This window comes from Pyxicephalus adspersus, chromosome 2, assembly GCF_032062135.1.
Source record: "Pyxicephalus adspersus chromosome 2, UCB_Pads_2.0, whole genome shotgun sequence".
Lineage (NCBI taxonomy): Eukaryota > Metazoa > Chordata > Amphibia > Anura > Pyxicephalidae > Pyxicephalus > Pyxicephalus adspersus.
In genome coordinates, this window is record NC_092859.1 from 58981246 (window position 1) to 59000918 (window position 19673).

The following is a 19673-nucleotide window of genomic DNA, read 5'->3' on the forward strand; positions in this document are numbered from 1 at the left end:
CCCTATTGCTCATTATTATCAAGCCAGGAATCCGGCTGGCAGTGAGGAGGCGAGTGTACGAGCGCACTCGACTCCGGACCGCGGGAAACCGCACTTCCAGCGAGCGCGGATTTTATTGATGAATCAGGGCCAGTGTAGTGAATATGAAAAATGTATGTTTTTTTTTTTGTTTTAGAAGCATTTTGAAATCACCTAAATTTTGGAGTACTAATGATAGAGATAGGGAACCGTTTTATAAAGGTGAAGTTCAGGTGAAAGAAAATGATAGTTTCATGGATAGACAATTAGGCAAGAACACATTATTTTTATTATTATTATTATTATTAATAAACAGGATTTATATAGTGCCAACATATTACGCAGCGCTGTACATTAAATAGGGATCGCAAATGACAGACTGATACAGACAGTGATAGAGAAGGAGAGGACCCTGCCCCGAAGAGCTTACAATCTAGTAGGTGGGGAATTTCACACAATAGGATAGGAGATATGTAGTGGTGGGAAGTAGTGGTGGTTTCAAAAGACAGAAGAAGATGGGTAGGCAAGTTTGAAAAAATGGGTTTTGAGCGCTCTTTTAAATGAGCAGAAAGTAGGAGCAAGCCGAATAGGACGAGGAAGACCATTCCAGAGCGTCGGGGCAGCTCTAGAGAAGTCTTGTATCAGTGTGTGTGATGAGGTTATGAGTGAGGAAGTCATTAGTAGGTCATTGGAGGAGCGGAGAGAGCGGCAGGGGGAGTATTTTTTTACCAAGTCAGAAATGTAAGTGGGACAATAACTGTGTAGGGATTTGAAGGGAAAGCACAAGAGCTTAAATTTGATTCTAAGGTAAAATGGAAGCCAATGGAGAGAACTACAAAGAGATGCAGCGGAAGAGGAGCGGAGGAAAAAGCAGAGGAAAGATCAAGGAGAAGGAGCAGGGAAAAGTTGCCTTGAGACTTAGCTCTGATGAGGTCATTGGCCACTTTAGTAAGGGCTGTTTCAGTGGAGTGGGCAGCTCTAAAATTAGACTGGAGGGGGTCAAGGAGAGAGTTGGTGCTCAGGCAATGGGTGAGTCTTTTGTAGACAAGGCGTTCACAAGTAATAAACTAATATTGCATAAACACATGTATCAAATATATTTTTTGTAACCATTGCAAACATTACTTTAATTTTGCCAAATTAATTTTAAAAACAATGACATCAGGTCATTGCTGATTTAAGTGACAATAGTTTACATGAACCTCAATAGTAATAGTTCCTCTTTTGTGTGCTCTAGCAAGAAATAAATCTAGAGTTTACGATCCATGTGCCTATCCATACAGCAACCACCAGCTGCGATGCACTTCCCACTTGTTACCTTGGTTGCAGTATGTTTATAGTACCTACTGGGTTGTCGCTAGTTACACAGGGATAGATGCATGCTACCTATGCAATTTGCAGCTTTGAGCTATCGGTTTCACAGTTTAACCCTGTAGAGTGGCTGATAGTGCTTCTGACACTCTCTTTTAGGTCTGTTACTGGGGTATGTCACTGATGTTTGTAAATAGGGTCCCGTCCCTGCTGCCCGACACTGGGGGTCTGTCACTGAGGTCTGTTAACAGGGTTTTGTCACTGAGGAGCCCTTCAATGGGGATCAAGATCTGTCACTGAGAGGCCTGACACTGAAAGTCTGTCTCGGGGATATGTCACAGGGAAGGGGGGTTTCTTCCTGGAGAATCAGTCCTAGAGGATTTGTCACTGAAGGGTCTGTTAGTGGGCAATCTGTTCATGAGAGATGTATCACAGAAGACTTCTACTGTTTACTGTTACTTTTACGATAATGTGTGGTGATGAAGGGAAGTAAAGAATGGATTACAGAAAGGAGACCATGAGAGGGGAAAGTAGGGTGATATTTGGTGTTAGTAGGGTTAAGGTGGGATATTGGGATAATCCCTATTATTTGAATAATAGGGTTGGCCTTGTGTGCCAGAGAACATTATCCTGATACTGTAGATCCTTCCCTGTAGCCCTCCAGATTTCTGCACCAGCAGAAAGCGGTAAAGCCCTGCTACCAGAGGAAGGAAAGTGAGATGAGCTGCAATTTTAGTGCCTTATAGGGCCTGATTTATCAAGCAAGTGTGCGTAAGCTCGCTGCATGTATATACGCGCCAATATACGAGGCGTATTTCCTCGAGCCAGAGCTAGTACACTCGCCTTCACTTGCCAGCCAGATTTCCACTTTGATAAATGAGCAATGGGGTCGAGAATACGCCAATTAAGGCGATTAGTTTGTAGCTGCACAATTAAGGAGGATCTGTTAAGCTGTCAATGTTCAGGTCATAGCAATTAAGTAGCGCACACCTGCTCCCTGTTCTGTGTGCATCTACAGTCCATTACAGGTCAATTAATTGAAGTTACATTACAGATCAATTGTATAATCAATACATTTTTTTTGGGTAAGTGCTACAATTTTGTGTTACATTATACTCATTCCCAAAATGTCTTCATTTATAGTTAGATTTGTTGCAGTTTTTGTTTTGATAGTTTTTATGGTTCAATAATGCTTTATTAGAAGATTTTAGGATTTTTACAGAACAAACATACATAAACTTTAGAAGAGTCAAAGAAATAACAAATAAACATTTTAGAAAAGGAAAAAGAAAATTTAGAGCAACTAGAAACGAAAGAAAATTAAATATACATAGAAATACAAAAGTCCAAACATATAGAGCACCAAAATCACCGGCCAATACAGAACATACAAAATCAACTGAGACACAGTATCCACTATAAATAGCCTATTAACATGAAATATTACAGGATGGATGAAGGAGCCAGAGTTCCCACTTCATAAAAAATTTGTCATAGTTGAAATCTATAATAGCAACCGTCTTTTCATACGCACAACAAAGAATAAGGTCCGCGATAACATCATTATGATTAGGGATTTGAGTGTTCCTTCATAAGTTGGTAATATGCATTTTTGCTTGTAAAAGAATCTGAATAATGATGGATCTGATACGAGTGGGAAATCGTCTAGTGTCTAAGTGCAGAATAACCAATTCAGGTGTGGGTGAAATTTGTATAGGCGTGATATCAAAGATCAATTGAAATATTATATTCCAACAGGATCGAAGAGATTTGCAAAACCAGAGAATATCCGGCAATGATCCTATCTCCCCGCAATTTCTCCAGCAGTATGCCAAGTGAGAATCAGAAAATTTAGATAATGTGTAAGGAGTCAAATACCAAAAATTAAGTGTTGGCTGAAAGAGATCCCAGTGATTTTCACATCTAGTGGCTTTATAAGTATCTCTGATGGCGGTAGCCCATTCAATAGGAGTACAATTTATATCCAAATCTTTAACCCATCTGCGCATGGTAGTAGATGGGGAAAACTCCAAATTTCCACTAAGCATATTGTAATATTTAGTAATATTGTTTTTATGCGATAGAGGTGCTTGAAAGAAATGTTTCAACAATATGTGTATAGGAAACTCCGGCTGAAGATTAGTCTTTTTAACAAGTTGCCTGATTCTCCAATAAGTAAAACACTCAGTATCGGCTAATCGGTATTCTGCCTGCAAATCAGCAAAAGATTTATTACCATGTGGAGTGAAGATATCTCTCACCTCACAGATACCACAATTCACCCATCTTGATAAATTGAGCTGTGGAGAGAACACTTCCAAAACTTTTAGATCAGGGTGTATTGTCAAATAGTATTCTGAAGCAGTGGACAATAAATCAAAATCCGTCCAACACTTCAGGGTCGCTTGAATTGTGGGATACAAAGAAGTGGGCACAGGAAATCCCAGCTTAATAGCTATCAGTAGCAATTGTTGTTCCATCTCAACCCACAGCTTATGTGGGAACGGGTTCCACCAGGTATATATTTGGCAAAGAACTGAAGCCGTATGGTAATGAGACAGGTTTGGTATCCCCATTCCTCCAAATTTCTTGTGTCGTGTGAGTATTCTGAGTGCACACCTAGGTATTTTCCCTTTCCATATAAAATTCATGATCAATTTTTGCAGTGACATAATATATTGCTTAGAGAGGAGAATTGTAAGAGTGCGTAAAAAATACAAAATCTTGGGCAGTATAAACATTTTTACCGTAATTACCTGCCATAGAGATGTCAATTTTTTTATATTTTTCCAATTCTGTGGATAATACTGCTAATAAAGAAGGGAAATTAGCTTGAGATTAGTTGTGAAGTACTAGGCGGGATGTAAATACCTAAAAATTTAATTGCCTTATTTTCCCACATATAGGGAAATTTTGCTTTAATAGAAAGTTTCAGGTATACTGGAACATGTATACCCATCAATTGGGATTTAGAGGCATTAAGTTTATAATAGGAAATTTTAGAAAAATCCTCTAACAGTTCTTGGACAGCTTTCAAAGACCTTTCAGGTTGAGTAAGCATTAAAATAATATCGTCCGCAAAGAGATTGAGAAAAAGAGAATCTTGTGAACTTTATTCCCAATCGTAACTCCATACACCTTCGTACTAGAACGTATATATTCTGCAAGTGGTTCAAGCAACAGTATAAAAACCACTGGGGAAAGCGGACAGCCCTGTCTCGTCCCATTTGTAATCCGAAATGTGCTCCAGACATGAAGATTCTCACAGAGGGACCTGAGTACAAAGACATAATAGCTGACCTAATAAATCCTGAAAATCCAAATTTGTCTGGGACCTCGGATAGATATCCCCAATGGACCTTATCAAACGCCTTCTCAGTGTCTAAAGACAAAAACAGAAAAGGCTGTTTGAGAAGGTCAGTGTATTTCAAAATATTAAGTAGGCGTCCGGTGCCATCAGGAGCCTGTCTATGCTTCACGAAACCAACTTGGTCTGGGTGTATTAATGAAGGTATAATATTTTCCAGTCTATATATCAGTATCCTAGTGAAAATCTTCACGTCTGTATTCAAAAGTGATATAGGTTGATAGTTACTTGTACTTTGGGGATCCTTGCCCGATTTGGGAATCATAACTATCACAGCCTGTAGCATCTCTGCAGGGAAGAAACCTCGAACTGCGGCTAAATCAAAGATCTTCAGATAAGGTACCAATTTACAAACAGAGAGCCAACAGTTCTATGAAATAATCTGGTTATTCGTATTCATAACCGGATCACTTAGGCACCCAAATAGGAAATAAACAAGACCTGTTCATGTCCACTCTGAAACCATGCGTGGGGGAGATTTAACATGATGAGGTTGAGAATCCTCCATATCGATGTTCCAACTTATTAGAAGTTGTCTTCCAGATTCCACATTGGACATCGGGTAATTTTTCCCCAGGTAAAACACAATCATTTTTTTAGGAAAGCCCCATTTATACGGGATTTTCTTTTCTCTCAAAATCTTAGTAATCGGTAGAAAGGTTTTCCTAGCTTGAAGTGTGTTTTGGGACAGATCAGTGAACATCTGAATATATTTATACACTTCAGGTAACGGTGTCGGTTTCCTGGCCACGTACAAAAAAATTTACTTATCAAAACATCTCGTGGAGTATCCGGAGACAGAAAAGAGGGTTTTGGAATACAATGTGCTCTATCAATTACAGTGTTCTCCCCAGAAATTTTTTTCAGCCGGGTGGTAGGAAGCTATAGCGGGGTGGTAAAAAAGGGGGTGTGGCAAAACACGGCAAATTTAGTGCTTCCAGTTGTTTATGCCATGGGTAATCAGTAACCTCTTATTTTTTCAGTGTTCTACTTTCTCCCAATTATTTGTCACAACTTTGTAATGCCTGCCCCGTTAGTATATCCAATTTTTCTATTCTATGTATTTTGCCACAACTGTCCTATGCCGTGTATTGTGACACAACTTACTAGTGTTCTAAGTTTTAAGAGTTTATTCCTTTGTAGTAGTGTAATAGTATAATGAATGTGGTGTAACAAGTTAGGCTTAGTTCATATTAGTAGCAAAAAACATTTACCCCTTCTGAGTGACTTCTGGCAACTGCTAGGCACCTAGGATTGGTAACAGGCCATAAGTTCTGGGCACCTTGGATTGGTAACAGGCGGTAAGTTCTAGGCACCTAGGATTGGTAACAGGCGGTAAGTTCTAGGCACCTAGGATTGGTAACAGGCGCTAAGTGCTGGGCATTTAGGATTGGTAACAGGCGGTAAGTGCTAGGCACCTAGGATTGGTAACAGGCGGTAAGTGCTGGAGATCTAGGATTGGTAACAGGTGGTAAGTGCTCGGCACCTAGGATTGGTAACAGGCGGTAAGTGCTGGAGATCTAGGATTGGTAATAGGTGGTAAGTGCTTGGCACCTAGGATTGGTAACAGGCGGTAAGTGCTAGGCGCCTAGGATTGGTAACAGGCGCTAAGTACTGGGCTTTTTCAGAGCTAGAAGTTTTTTTAAGCAGCAGTGGTTCCTGGCATGAGGAATGGACAAATGTAACCTTACTGCCGGTGTGAATTCAGCCTAACTTCAGATGCGCTCCTTTGTCTATATTTAGTTAAAGTGAACTTTTGTGAAAACATTTTTTTTTACACTTGATTCTTTTACAAAATTAGCCCAGCAGGCCCATGCTGGCTCAGCTTCCACCTTCTCTCTGATGCTCACTTGTACGTCCAGTGCTGCCTTGCACTGCGCATGCATGAGATTGAACACTTTTTTTTTACATTATGAGAAATCCTCTGAAGGTGCATGCACACAAGGAGCAGTGCAGAGCCTTTTGGGATATGTGACACAAATATCCCAGGAGGCTGTGGATTTCCCCTTCGGTCTTTACAGAAATGGAAGTGAAGACTGAAGGGGAGAGGTCCTCTCCACAAAAATGTAAAAACAAAAAAAAAAACATAAAACGCACGTTTTTCCATTATATAACAGAAAGTCACTCTTTAATATAATGTTAAAAATGTGGCGATGTTTTAATAGCATCATGCATGTGATATTAGATGGGGACAAGACAGACAGTGACCCCCCTCATCACTGCCCATATTCTATATAAAAACAGTTTGTGAAGTTTATCCGCAGTGTGTAATGTCATCGGCAGCGAAGTGTGATAGCAATGTGAGTGTAAAAGCTGCTTGTCATATTCTGCAGCCTAACAACTTGCTGTGTTCAAACCTTCAGATCTCCTAAACTGTTGGTTGTATTAACTTGAAATTTTTAAGGTACACGTGGAGGCATAGAAAACTGAAACTGTAGGTGCAAGTGGGGGACACTTGTGGCTAAACCTTTCTAAAATGTAATTAGTATGGCATTATGAGAACATAAATCCCTACCTGGCAAAATGTGCTGCCTGCTCTGTTACACATATCTGTCTGCATCTTACCTCAAACCCCAATTTCTCCAGAGTTAAGAGGTGCAGGGAAACAAAAATATAGGTGGAAGTGGGAGACACATGTGGCTATCACCTTTCATCACCATGGCATCATTACAATATTAAAAAAAAAAACTGTCCATCACAATGCACTTCCTTGTTACACATGACTGTACCCTTACAGTACCTTAACCTCCATAACATTTAGTGGGCAGAATTCATTTTCTAATGATGCCAAAGTGATGACGTTTTAGGGGATGTTAGTCACAGATGTTCCCCACTTGTACCAATATTTTTGGTTTCTTACACCTCCCCATTCCCCAATTGAAGTTCAGAATGTTAGATAAGTGGACAGGAATGTATACCAGGGCAGGGAAGCCCATTTTAATGGGCAGAGTGTTTTATGTTCTAATGATGCTGTAGTAATGAGATTGTAAGGAGAGAATGTGCCCAACACTTGCACCTATATTTTCAGTTTTGTATCCCCACTTTCAGAGAAATTGGTATACAAAGAAGAGAAGCAGACGATAGTTTCATAGGTATAGATTTGTGACAGGTTGGTATATATTTAGGGGCCCTATCCCAATGCTCCTTGCTATGTTAGTGGCTCCGGGGTCCCCAATTTGCACTTTCAATTTAGGACTCCTAGTTGCACTTTCCTCAGAAACAGCAACCCCAAAGTTTAATTTTTATAACTTTTTACATTTGTGACCCCCATATCTTAAAATTCTTTAAAGCTGGGGGGCTGAAATTGTAGTAACTAGTATCTATGAGGGTCCCCTGTACACTCTGAAAATTACAGGTCATTGTGACATACATATTAGGAGATATGGAGGTTTGTACACAAAGCTGTGAGGATGCAGAATTCACACGCAGAGCTAGCAGTGGATACATTTCAAAGGCAGAAATCTGAGCTCGTGCTATGAGATGGGGCTGCCTATGTCTCCTTCACATGAAGGCTGCACAGGAGGAAGGAGGACACAGAGCACAGAGCAGCCTCACTGAGATCCGTGCATCCAAAGATGAGAGCTGCCGAGAGCTGGGCGGGGTATTCAAATCAGCCGGGCGGAGCAACCGGCTAAAAACCTCTGGGGAGAACTATGAATTAGGAGATCACTTTCAGAAGCCATAGGAAGTAGACATTTAAAATATGCTGTGGTAAAGCCTGTTAGTTCCCTGAAGCAACTGCTTCAGGGATCCCTCTGAGTTTAATATTGTTTCTCCTTGATTGATCCTCCATATCAGCAAGTTTCTGCTTGATTCATTGTATATCTGTGCTCTGATCTTGATGAGCATCTACAAGCTCAATATGTGCATGAGAGAATTCATCTATTTTCTTTTCTAGATGCTGAATTCTCTTTTCATGTTTTGGTGATAGAGGATTTGATTTGAGTGAACATATCAACCATATCTTGATGTAAAGAGTGTCTTAAGGAGAGCATCATTTCCTTCATGGTAGAAATCGAGAACTCTTTGTGAAGTACAGGGAAATCTTCAATGGTAAGGCAGGAAGTTCCAGTGGTCCTAGATATCATATCATCAGCCTGGGAAATATATCTCCATGGCAGACATCCTCCTGTGAAGCAAATACAGGCTATCCCGTCTACTTCGTGGTGGGTGAAGAAAAAACAAAAAATATATTAACCTAAAAGGGTTTGTGAAAAACATTTAAGAAAAGTACTGACCTTGTAAAAACCAAACAAATTAAACTAGAAAGTCTGCGATGTCGCCGAGGTGGGGATGAAACCTCCTCAGGGCTGGCTGCCTCCATCGATCTTGAACTAGCTGTGTATGTGGAAGGTGACAAAAAAACTAGAGAGGTAAGTACTGAGTGAATGTATTAGTATCATATGCAGCTAGTTCTTAAATCGCACAGTGCTGAAGAATGCAAGTTATAACTCATCAAGGTATGACTGTAAAACAAGAAAGAAAGCTGATTCCTGGGGCCAAGCTAGTTATGACAATGAAACTAAAGTGATGCAGTTTGTTTTCAATGAAGGTTGTGGGTTTTCACAAGGGACACACTAGTCCCTTGGCTAATGGCTAGTCATACACTCATATTGATACTTATTGGAGCTAGGCCTAACAAACTATATCCTAGTTTATATTCATGGTCCTAAAGGAATGTTCAAAATATATAGAAATACTTACATTCAGATGAGGAACTTGTGTCCTCTGGAGTAGGTGGTAGCAAGACTGCTCCAATAGCTGTAGATGAAAAATAAACACCATAAGTAAAAGTGGGTGGGCCGAACTAAAGTAGATGTTTGTAGGTTTAATCAAGGATAACAGATTAATGCTAGCCAACAACCTAGAAAGAACATTCCTTTGATGCAGGATTAATGACTGGATCCTACATAAAATCATGGTCGATCCTTGGATTTGTAAGTAAAAATGGTAAAAGTATTGTGGTGTGAATGTGTTTTTGAAAAACATTTTGAGCAAAAGATGATTGGAAGGTTAGCTTACAGGCAATGGCCTTGGCCTCAGCCGCCTCCCCCCCCCCCACCCCCTCGTCTTCAGATGCAGACTCCTCCAAAGCGGGCTCCTCTGCAACGGCTTCTCCTCCGAGGCAGATGACCCCTTCTACAGCAGATGACCAGTCCTCTACGTCCTGTGCAATAGCCTACCGACTGGATGGGCACTCTACAATCAGCAGCCGGCGTGATGGAGAGTTGGCTGTAATATCAAAAAAAAAACACACGATCATCCAAAATAATAAGGGTAATAAAATCTAGTGATAAACAGTTCAAAGGGCAGACAATACTTCTTTTCACAACCCAATACCATTCTAAAACACCGCACCTTAACAAGAGGCGAAGACAAAATGCAGTACTTACCAGACAGGATGTGGTCCCCCACTTCGCAAAGGAAATCCGGTCTCCGCTTCAGGTCGCTCCAAACATGCTGGATTTGGGTCACTGTTGGCCACGTACCTGCAGGGGTCCATAGCCTGTCTGCCAGCCTCTCCACAATCCGGAGCTTGGCATAAATGGTTGGCTGCTGATCATATCGCCGCATAAGCATTGTCTAAAGAAAAAGATAAACAAAATGTTATTTATTTTTACAACAAACAAACACCTCTTAAACACCCAAAAATATAGATGACGGATTGATTTTCTGGTGCAAATTGACATTGTTTGTATGCATTTGTGAACTGTTACTAATGTGTGTAGATATGTATGTGTATACTATTACTAAGAATCTTCAGAAATCCACCACACAAAGCTTAATCATAGCTACATCATTGTAAACAAAATAATTGGGCTCCTAGGTTCAAACTCTCTTTGTCCTGTTTTAGTTTGAGGAAAGCAAAAGTGCCAGACATACATACTATCTAGGTGAAAATTATAATCACAGTTGCATTATGTCCGAAACTGCAGCATATGTATATTTATTTGGTTGACACAGGAAAAAACAACAAAAAAAGGAAGAAATACAAAACCCACTATCTATGTGAGACGGTTGAATGATGTGTCTTCCCAAAAATCTGTATTGCGGTCTCATCTATCCAGAGGACTTTCTCCCAGAAGGCTTCCACTGTCCTCCGGACAAAGATAATTTCCAGGCTTACGTGATAGCTAGGAAGCTAATTAATGCTTTTCAAATGATCTACCTAGGATTGAGCTTAGTGGGGTAGAATCATGAAGATTTTTCGTAATCATATATACACACACACGTAAATATGTGCATGTACATAGTTATCAACAGCCAACTTTAGGTGGGTGGAGCACACGGCCGCCATGCCTCCTCTACCCGGCTTTCATCCGCAGTTCTAATCCATTGAAAGCACAATAGAGAGGCCGCTACATTCTCAGCAGTCATCCATGCAGAGGATTCCAGCTGATTAGAGCTGGGCAGTGAGAACAGCGCAGCTAGAATGAAATGGGTACACAAGCTGTCCATCCCCCCCCGTTCTATAGCTGTGCTGTGGCTTCTATATAAAAAAAATTTGGGAAAATATATCCACTCTGTGGGCATGTGTAATGATATCATCGGCACAGTGTGATAGCTGTGTGTGGGAATTCTGCATGTCATATTCTGCAGCCTTACAACTCTGTGTACAAGCACAGAGGACCCTCATAGATAATAGTCCCAAAATTTCTCCAAAATATCAGCCCACCCGATTTCAAGCCTTTGAAAATATGGGGATCCCAATTGAAAACACTATTGAAAATCATACATTGGGAATGCATTTTCCAAAGTAAGTGCGCCTAGGAGTCCTTAATTGAAAAAGTGGACCCCCGGGCCCACTTACGTGGCAAGGGTCCCCCACTTGAACCTACATTTTCTGGTTGCACCTCACCATTGCCATATATAATTTATAAATTTAGGGGTAACACCCCAATTCTTGCTAGGTAAGTGACCCGGGGAGGGGGGGCATAAATGAGCCTTTTCACTTTTGGCCTCCTAGATGCACTTGCTTTTGAAACAGCAACAGCCTACAAGAAATGTGGTTTAGTAGTAGATAGTAGGATCCTCGGTGTAGTCTCAAAATTTCAAGTTGTTACAAACAAGGGTTTAGCACGTCTGAAGGATTAAAGACAGTGCCCCTGATTCATCAATGAAATCCGCGCTCGCTGGAAGCGCGAACGTACGCGCGGCCATCGATCGCGGATTACCGCGGTCCGGACTCGAGTATGCGCGTACACTCGCCTCACTACCAGCCGGATTCCAGCCTTCACAATAGGGAGTACGATTCCGGAACGCTAATACGAATGCGCGACCGATAATCTGATTCTGCTTGATGAATCAGGGGCAGTGAGTTGTTAGGCTGATAAATACGAGAAGCAGCCTTTACACACATTTAAATGTCCATATATGCATGATGCATAAAAACACATTTAAATGCATGCATGGACATACATGTATGCTCATGCAACTAAAAAGAACCCCCTCTCCCAAAAAAAGAAAAAAAAAAAAAAACACCTGAATAGTAAAGCACAGGTTCCTCTCTGAAAACAATCAACAACGCGATATGTTGATAGCGCAGATATGAAACTTCCGCCTACTGGAAAACGTGCGTACGCTATGCATTTGCATGTACGTCTACGATATGCGTATCAATACTCAGGCAAAGGTTATCTACCTGCAAAGAGATCACATCAAACACACCAAAAATCATTTAACTCTTTCTGAACCTGAAAATATTAGGACATTTACAAATATGCCTATTTCTAAGCAGGTATATATGTTTGAAACATTGGAACACATCAGACCTGTAATTAGTTGTTGCTTAACCTAATTTTGCTCAGTAAAGACTGGATTGTATGCATTATTTACCGCAGCTTGGTAGTGTAAGCACATAAAGGCGGATTCCTCCTTTAAACAGAAGCAATATCATCTATGAATGTTGGTTAAAGCAAACCCCATGACATCAGAAATCATATGCTTTAAATCGGTATGCTTTGGATCATGACCTGTTCTACGTCTTCGCCATACTTTTTTCTTGCCCTCATTCTGGTAAAGGTTGATCTTGGTTTCATCTGTCCAAAGAATGTTTTTCCAGAACTGTGCTGGCTTTTTTAGATGTTTTTGAGCAAAATACAATCTAGCCTTTCTATTCTTGAGGCTTATGAGTGGCTTGCACCTTGCAATGCACCCTCTGTATTTACTTTCATGCAGTCTTCTCTTTATGGTAGACTTGGATATCGATACGACTACTTCTTGGAGAGTGTTGTTCACTTGGTTGGCTGTTGTGAATGGGTTTCTCTTCACCATTGAAATGATTCTGCGATCATCCACCACTGTTGTCCTCCGTGGACGTCCAGGACTTTTGCCAGTTCACCAGTGCTTTGTTTCTTTCTCATGATGTACCAAACTGTAGATTTTGCCACTCCTAATATTGTAGCAATTTCTCGGATGTTTTTTTTTTCGGTTTATGCAGCTTAAGGATGGCTTGTTTCACCTACATGGAGAGCTCCCTTGATCGCATGTTGTCTGTTCACAGCAAAGTCTTCCACATATCACAATGGACTTGGAATCACAATGGAACCCCCAAAAAACAAACAAATACAAAATTATTGAATCAACTTTATTTTAAATAAACACATTTGCTAAAAGGTCACATTAAAATATACAGACCACACCGACTCCACTAAATGGCCAAAGAAATACTGCATTCAAAAAATACTTAACAGACCAATATGCAAATTTGACCTATCAAGGGAGGAAAACTGGATTAGAAAATATGTATGCAGGACAAACAATTAAAGGTGGTAATAAAGACATAATATTTAAATTAAATAATATAGCCACAAACACAAAAACATAGCATTACCATTGACTTCCTAATTGCAAAGGGGACATTGAAACATTCAAAGAGTCAATGGCTAGCCTTTTGCACCTCCTATGGCAGTTATTTTAGGGATTTAATGAGTCTGTAATTTATACACTTGCTGTTTGATTCAAAATTGTATAACCTTGCTAAATTTATGTTGTTTAATGCACTGCTGCATCAAAAATACCCTACTCTTTCTCAGTCTTTTCATTTGTAATTACATATTTTTAAGGGTATGCAGCACATCAGATGTTAATAGGAGGTGAATTAGTGCACTCTCTGCACTAGTTTCATTTTCTTAATAATATCAGAAAATACAACTCATGTTTCCAAATTACATAATTCGGCGCCACATCAGTTGTTCAACAGCCCAGATTTCCAGTGATATTCTCCCAAGGTGAAGATGGATATAATGTTAATCTGAGGCAGGTTAACCCAAAAACAAGTAAAACAACCAGCAAAAAAGTTTCAGCCATGGATTTCTATGCATACAGAATAATGGTTCGAGATGCTGAACAGAACCACATATTAAACTGCAGACAATTGTTTTATCAATTCATCGATGAAATGTATGCTAAAATCAAGAGTGAATGTCTTCTTTACATTCGTCTACATCAAGGTAAACTAAGAGTTGAACAATATATTCACTTTGGAGATGCTGTGGCAAATGACGCCAACATTTACAGGCAGTCCCAGACACATGCACGAATACACACAAGATGCTATGACATACATGAGGACATACGGGAGACCAGACTTATTTATCACCTTCACCTGCAATCCAACTTGGACAGAGATCAAGGAGATGCTTACCAATATTCAATTACCCAGTGAGCGCCACAACTTGATTGCCAGAGTATTTCAACAAAACCAGTTGAAACTAATTGGCGTTATTACGAAGGCCCATGTCTTTGGACTGCCAAGATGCTGGATGTAAGCAATTGAATGGCAAAAACTAGGACTGCCACACTCACACAATTTATTCTAGTTGGTGGACAAAATTCAGCCAACACAAATCGATGATGTTATATCTGCTGAGTTGCCTGACTCAAAACAAGATCCTGAACTTTATGCAGTGGTAAAAAAAAAAAAAAAAAAATTATGCACGGACTATGTGTAAATCTCAATCCAAGCTCTACTTGTATGAAGGACAGAAAGTGTACCAAGAAATACCCAAGAAAATTGATTCAAGATACACAAACCGGAAAGGACGGTTATCCTCTATAATGACAGGGAGCTGCAGAAGATGGAGGATTCACAGCGTCAAGATTAGCAGCAACTAGGCTGTTTGGCCAATCCTAATAGGATTTCCTATTCACGAAAAACACCCTGCTGTTGTTCACCTTAGCGTCCATTTACAAAATGGTCAGAAAGTTTATTTCACAACAGAGAGCGCCTCTACAGTAGTTGATCAGCCACCAAACACGACCTTAACAGCATTCTTTCAACTGTGTCAACAGGATCCTTTTGCAAGGACTTTGTTGAATACTGGCAAACCTCAATATTACACATGGAATACATCCAGGAAAGTTTTCTGTAGCAGAAAAGTTGGCCAGCCTGTCCCTGGACATGATGCAGTCACAAATGATGCCTTGGGTTGAGTGTACACAGTTCACCCCAATAACGCTGAATGCTATTTCCTTAGGATGCTTCTTCACTTAGTTCGAGGACCAACATCTTTCGCTTATCTAAGAACTGTATATGAGGAAGTATGCCAGACATTTAGAGAGGCCTGTCAGAAGTTGGGTTTACTGGAAGGAGACCAGCACTGGGATGACACATTGCGAGAAGCTGAATTAATCTCCCTCCCACAGCAAATCAGAAACCCATATGCTATATTATTGACTACATGCAGCCCATCCAATCCAAACACTTTATAGGAAACATATAAGGAGGCCCTAAAAAAAGGATATGCTGGCCAAAGTCAAGGGAGAAAATTCAACATTAGAAATGACCTTTGGTCCTGATATTTTTAACAAGGCTTTGATTATTCTTGAGGACAAATGTGTGGCCATGATCAATAAAACATTACTGCAACTCGGCTTGCCTACACCAGTCTGAGAACCACAGGACGTACTTTACTCAGATTACATACGTGAAAAGAACTACAACGTCAAAGAGGGCAAAGATGAGAGCATACATCACTAATAAGAAACCACTTCTAAATCAAGATCAGAAAAGAGCATACTAAAATAAAATAGATCAGGTAGCGAAACAACAAGGCTTTATCATTTTTCTGGATGCTTCTGGGGGCACAGGGAAAACATTTTTAACTAATTTAATTCTGGCCACAATCAGGGCTCAGGGAGAATTTGTCCTTGCCATCGCCTCTCCAGGAATCGCGGCAACGTTAATGAAAGGGAGGACAGCCCATTCTTCACTTAAGTTGCCACTTGACATTGCCAGGCAGGAAAATCCTAACTGCACCATAAGTAAGGCAAGTGGTCGCGCACAGGTGCGCAAGACATGTAAATTAATTGTATGGAATTAATGCACCATGGCTCACAAGAAAGCTCTTGAGGTCCTTCACATCACTCTGAGAGATCTGAGAGGAAATGACAACCTGATGGGAGGAGCTCTGGTACTCCTCTATGGAGATTTTCGTCAAGCTTTGCCCATCATCTCAAAGTCAACAGCGGCTGATGAGATCCACGCATGTTTGAAACATTCATCTTTGGGAGACGTGCAACAGATAACTTTAAAGCAAAACATGAGAGTATATCTGAGATGAAAGTGCTCTAATTTTCTCTAAAAAACTAGTAGAAATCGGAGAAGGTAGGTAAACAGTTGAGTTATCTGGCAAGATAAAATTATCATCCGATTTCTGTAATCTGGTGTTGTCCATTGCAGAGCTAATAAATGCAGTCTATCCGGCAGTTTTACAGAACTATCACAATTTCAACTGGTTGCGAGAGAGGGCCATTCTTCCTGCTAAAAATGAAGATGTCCTTGAAATAAACTATCAAATACTTCCCATGTTACCCGGCGTAGTCACTGAATACAAGTCTATCGATACCATAGTAGATGCCCGATGAGGTAATCAATTTCCCAAGAATTCCCAAACTCACTTGATCTGGCTGGATTACCACCACATCTTTTACTTAAAGTCGGGCTTTTTAATTATTTTACTACGCAACCTCGAATCACCAAAACTTTGCAACAGCACAAGGCTTTGTGTTAAGAAGCTGCTGGCCAATGTAATTGAAGCCGCTATCTAAACAGGAAAGCGAGAGGGTGAAACAGTTTTTATCCCACGGATACCACTTAATCCCACGGATCTCCCTTTTCATTTTTAAGAGATTACAAATTTCATTGGGACTTGCGTTCTCTATCACAATCAACAAGTCACAGGGGTAGACTATTACGTACTGTGGAGTGGATTTTAGATTGCCCTGTTTCTCCCATGGACAACTTTATGTTGCTTGCTCAAGGGTGGGTTTGTCCAAGAATTTATTTATTCTTGCTCCTAGAGGTGAAACTAAAAATGTTGTTTATAATCAAGTTTTGTGTTAAAGTAATATTAGTCAATTTGATATTTTTTTCATTATAATTTCTATATTGTACTTATTATACTTTTAAATATATTATATACTTTTAAAACCTGTAAAAAAAACAAATTTCTTTGATACTATAACTTTGATTCCTTTTCCTGTATAATAAAAGATTGCAATAAATATATACTCGGACAATGCCGGGTAATCAGGTAGTATTTTATATATATATATATATATATATATATATATATATATGCAAAACAAACCATTTTTGAACACGGACACAGACTGGTCTGCAAATATCACAATATAATATTTTCCAAGCTGACTTTGTATGTTTCTGTTTCTCTTATGTACAGAACAGTACTCAGGTTCATAAGGAGCAACATTTTTAAAGTGTTTCTAATTTTTTATGTAGACAGCAATCTTATATCATAAGGATTTGAAAATTGTTAAATTTGCTTTCAAGTAAAACTGTCAAGCATGTATTGATTTTTACATGCATTTTTAAATTATGATTTTACATTTTATTTCTGTTCCAAAGAAAAAGAATTCTGTGAGAAATATTAGATGCAATTTTCATTTTAACTCCCAGAGGACACACAATGTTGCACATGATTTGATGGTTTAAAACTGACCTATTACCACTACTGCTGTAAAGAATGAATGGCAGTGCAGAGCCTCACAATCACGCCACAAATCTTAGGAGGCTTTGGGGTGGTCCTTCTGCGCATGTACGATATCGGACATTTTTTTTCAGTCATTGAAACAAAAAAACGTTTGGATCTAACGCATGCAAAGTGAGATCAGCACTTTTTTTTTACATTACAGCAGCATGCGTGATGTAGACAGAAGACACAAGAAAAAGGAAGAAGATAGTATGAAGCAAGAAACCAGGACGACGCGGGACCGCATGGAAAACAGATCCAGAAGGATCGAGGGATTGTGGGATCTGCGGAAGTAAATGTGTAATTATTGTTATTTTATTTATATAATTCATAATTACATTTTATTATAACTTTAGTTCGGCTTTAAATCAGCAGGGTTTCACCTAGTTAACTAAGCTGTGTAAAATATCTATTGCAAAGGGTAAATGACTTTGGTAAGTGAACAACATATATGATTTCAGTAAATCAAACCCATTTTATGTTTTCATTTGGAAAATGTTATTTTATCCTAGACATACATTTTTTCAAGCAAGTTTATAAGTATGGAAATTAGAGCTTGTGTCAATGGGTTGTTTAATCTGAGGGGTTTTGTATTCCTATACAAGCCTGTGAGAATGAAAAATCAGAAGATGGTTATGTGCAGGTCAAATGTACCTATCATGAAATTAAGAGTTATCTAACCATGTCAAATTAATGCCAAACTAATACTATTGATACAAATCCAAACCCCATCAATACAGACCCTTATTATCTAAATCATTTACTGCTTCAGGTTCTAAAGTTTAAACAAGTATCACTATACTTTGCTTCAGATGCCTAATCCTTAATGAGACCCCAGACCTTTTCAACGCCCTCCAGTATGTTGCTCGGTGATGCTTTCAAAATGATAACAGGAATAGGCTGTCCTTATGGTAATATGCACCAAAGAGACTGTGCCATAGTGAAAACATGCCCTAAGTCTCAAGTATTGGTGTTCTTTTCTATATATAGAGATTAATAATAATACACATGCTAATATTTGTCAGGAATATTCTACAGTTTACATAAACTCCAGGAGAACTGAGTAATCTCTATGGCCTCTGGGTTGAGCTTTACTGATAATAATCCCAAAGCCATCTACAAAGGGGGGTATCTGGCCATTCAATCCATTTTGGCTGCTCCAACTGACTCCCTGCATCCTTTTTCTGCTATCTGTTTTTTCAATAGGCTCCATTTATAGGACAGGGAATTGGACAATCCCCCAAACATTCCCTGGTGGGAATCAATTACTGCCATTGAAACACATGGACCTAGAAGATTCCCACGAGGTAATGTTGAATTCCCTGTTTTATAAATGTAGCCTTAAATTGTGTATGTAGTATCTAAGAACCTTTATACATACCATCTCTGTGATGTGACAGCACAAAATAAACAAAATAAAACACTGATTAATCATCTAAAGCACAGGTTCAATACATATTCACAAACTGATAAGCCTGCTAAGAGAGGAACAGAAATAGTGTGTTAGTAAAATGCCAAATGCACAACTAGTTATTGTAAAAAAAAAATAGTTGCTGGAGATAATTTCATGTAAGGGAAAAAATATATGGATTTCCTCTGAGGTAGGCGCCTCCTTCATCAGCACACAGAGTTAAGAGGAGGTTCCAGCAAGATGGTGGATTATTGATACAGCCTCAGGGAAGATCATTTTGCAGGTATGCACGCGTGAACAATTTGTTTCCAAGCTACTTGGCTAAGCTTGCATGAAAATAAAACAGTTCCACTTAAAAATGTCTACCATGTATTCTGCTGTGTTTTAAAAGTTCATTGCCAATATATTTCTGAGACAGGATGTTATATACCGTGTTTCCCCGAAAATAAGACAGTGTCTTATATTTTTTTGGCTCCCAAAAACACACTAGGTCTTATTTTCAGGGGATGTCTTATTTTTCCATGAAGAAGACTACAGTACACATTTATTGTTGAAAGTCACTCATGATCAC

At 39.4% G+C, this 19673-nt stretch overlaps 1 protein-coding gene across 7 annotated transcripts in view; it reads left to right on the top strand.

Moving 5' to 3' along the window:
• Positions 1-19673, top strand: part of ACSL6 (acyl-CoA synthetase long chain family member 6) — a 243000-nt gene that overhangs the window by 97324 nt on the left and 126003 nt on the right. The window contains exon 1 of one of the 7 annotated variants that reach the window (XM_072400830.1): positions 17855-17991. The exons of 5 other annotated variants lie outside the window; for them this stretch is intronic. The gene's annotated coding sequence lies outside the window, so the exon portion shown is untranslated. Of the gene's footprint in view, positions 1-17854; positions 17992-18908; positions 18999-19673 lie in introns of those variants that run through there. One more of the 7 variants, XM_072400829.1, reaches the window with a different exon arrangement.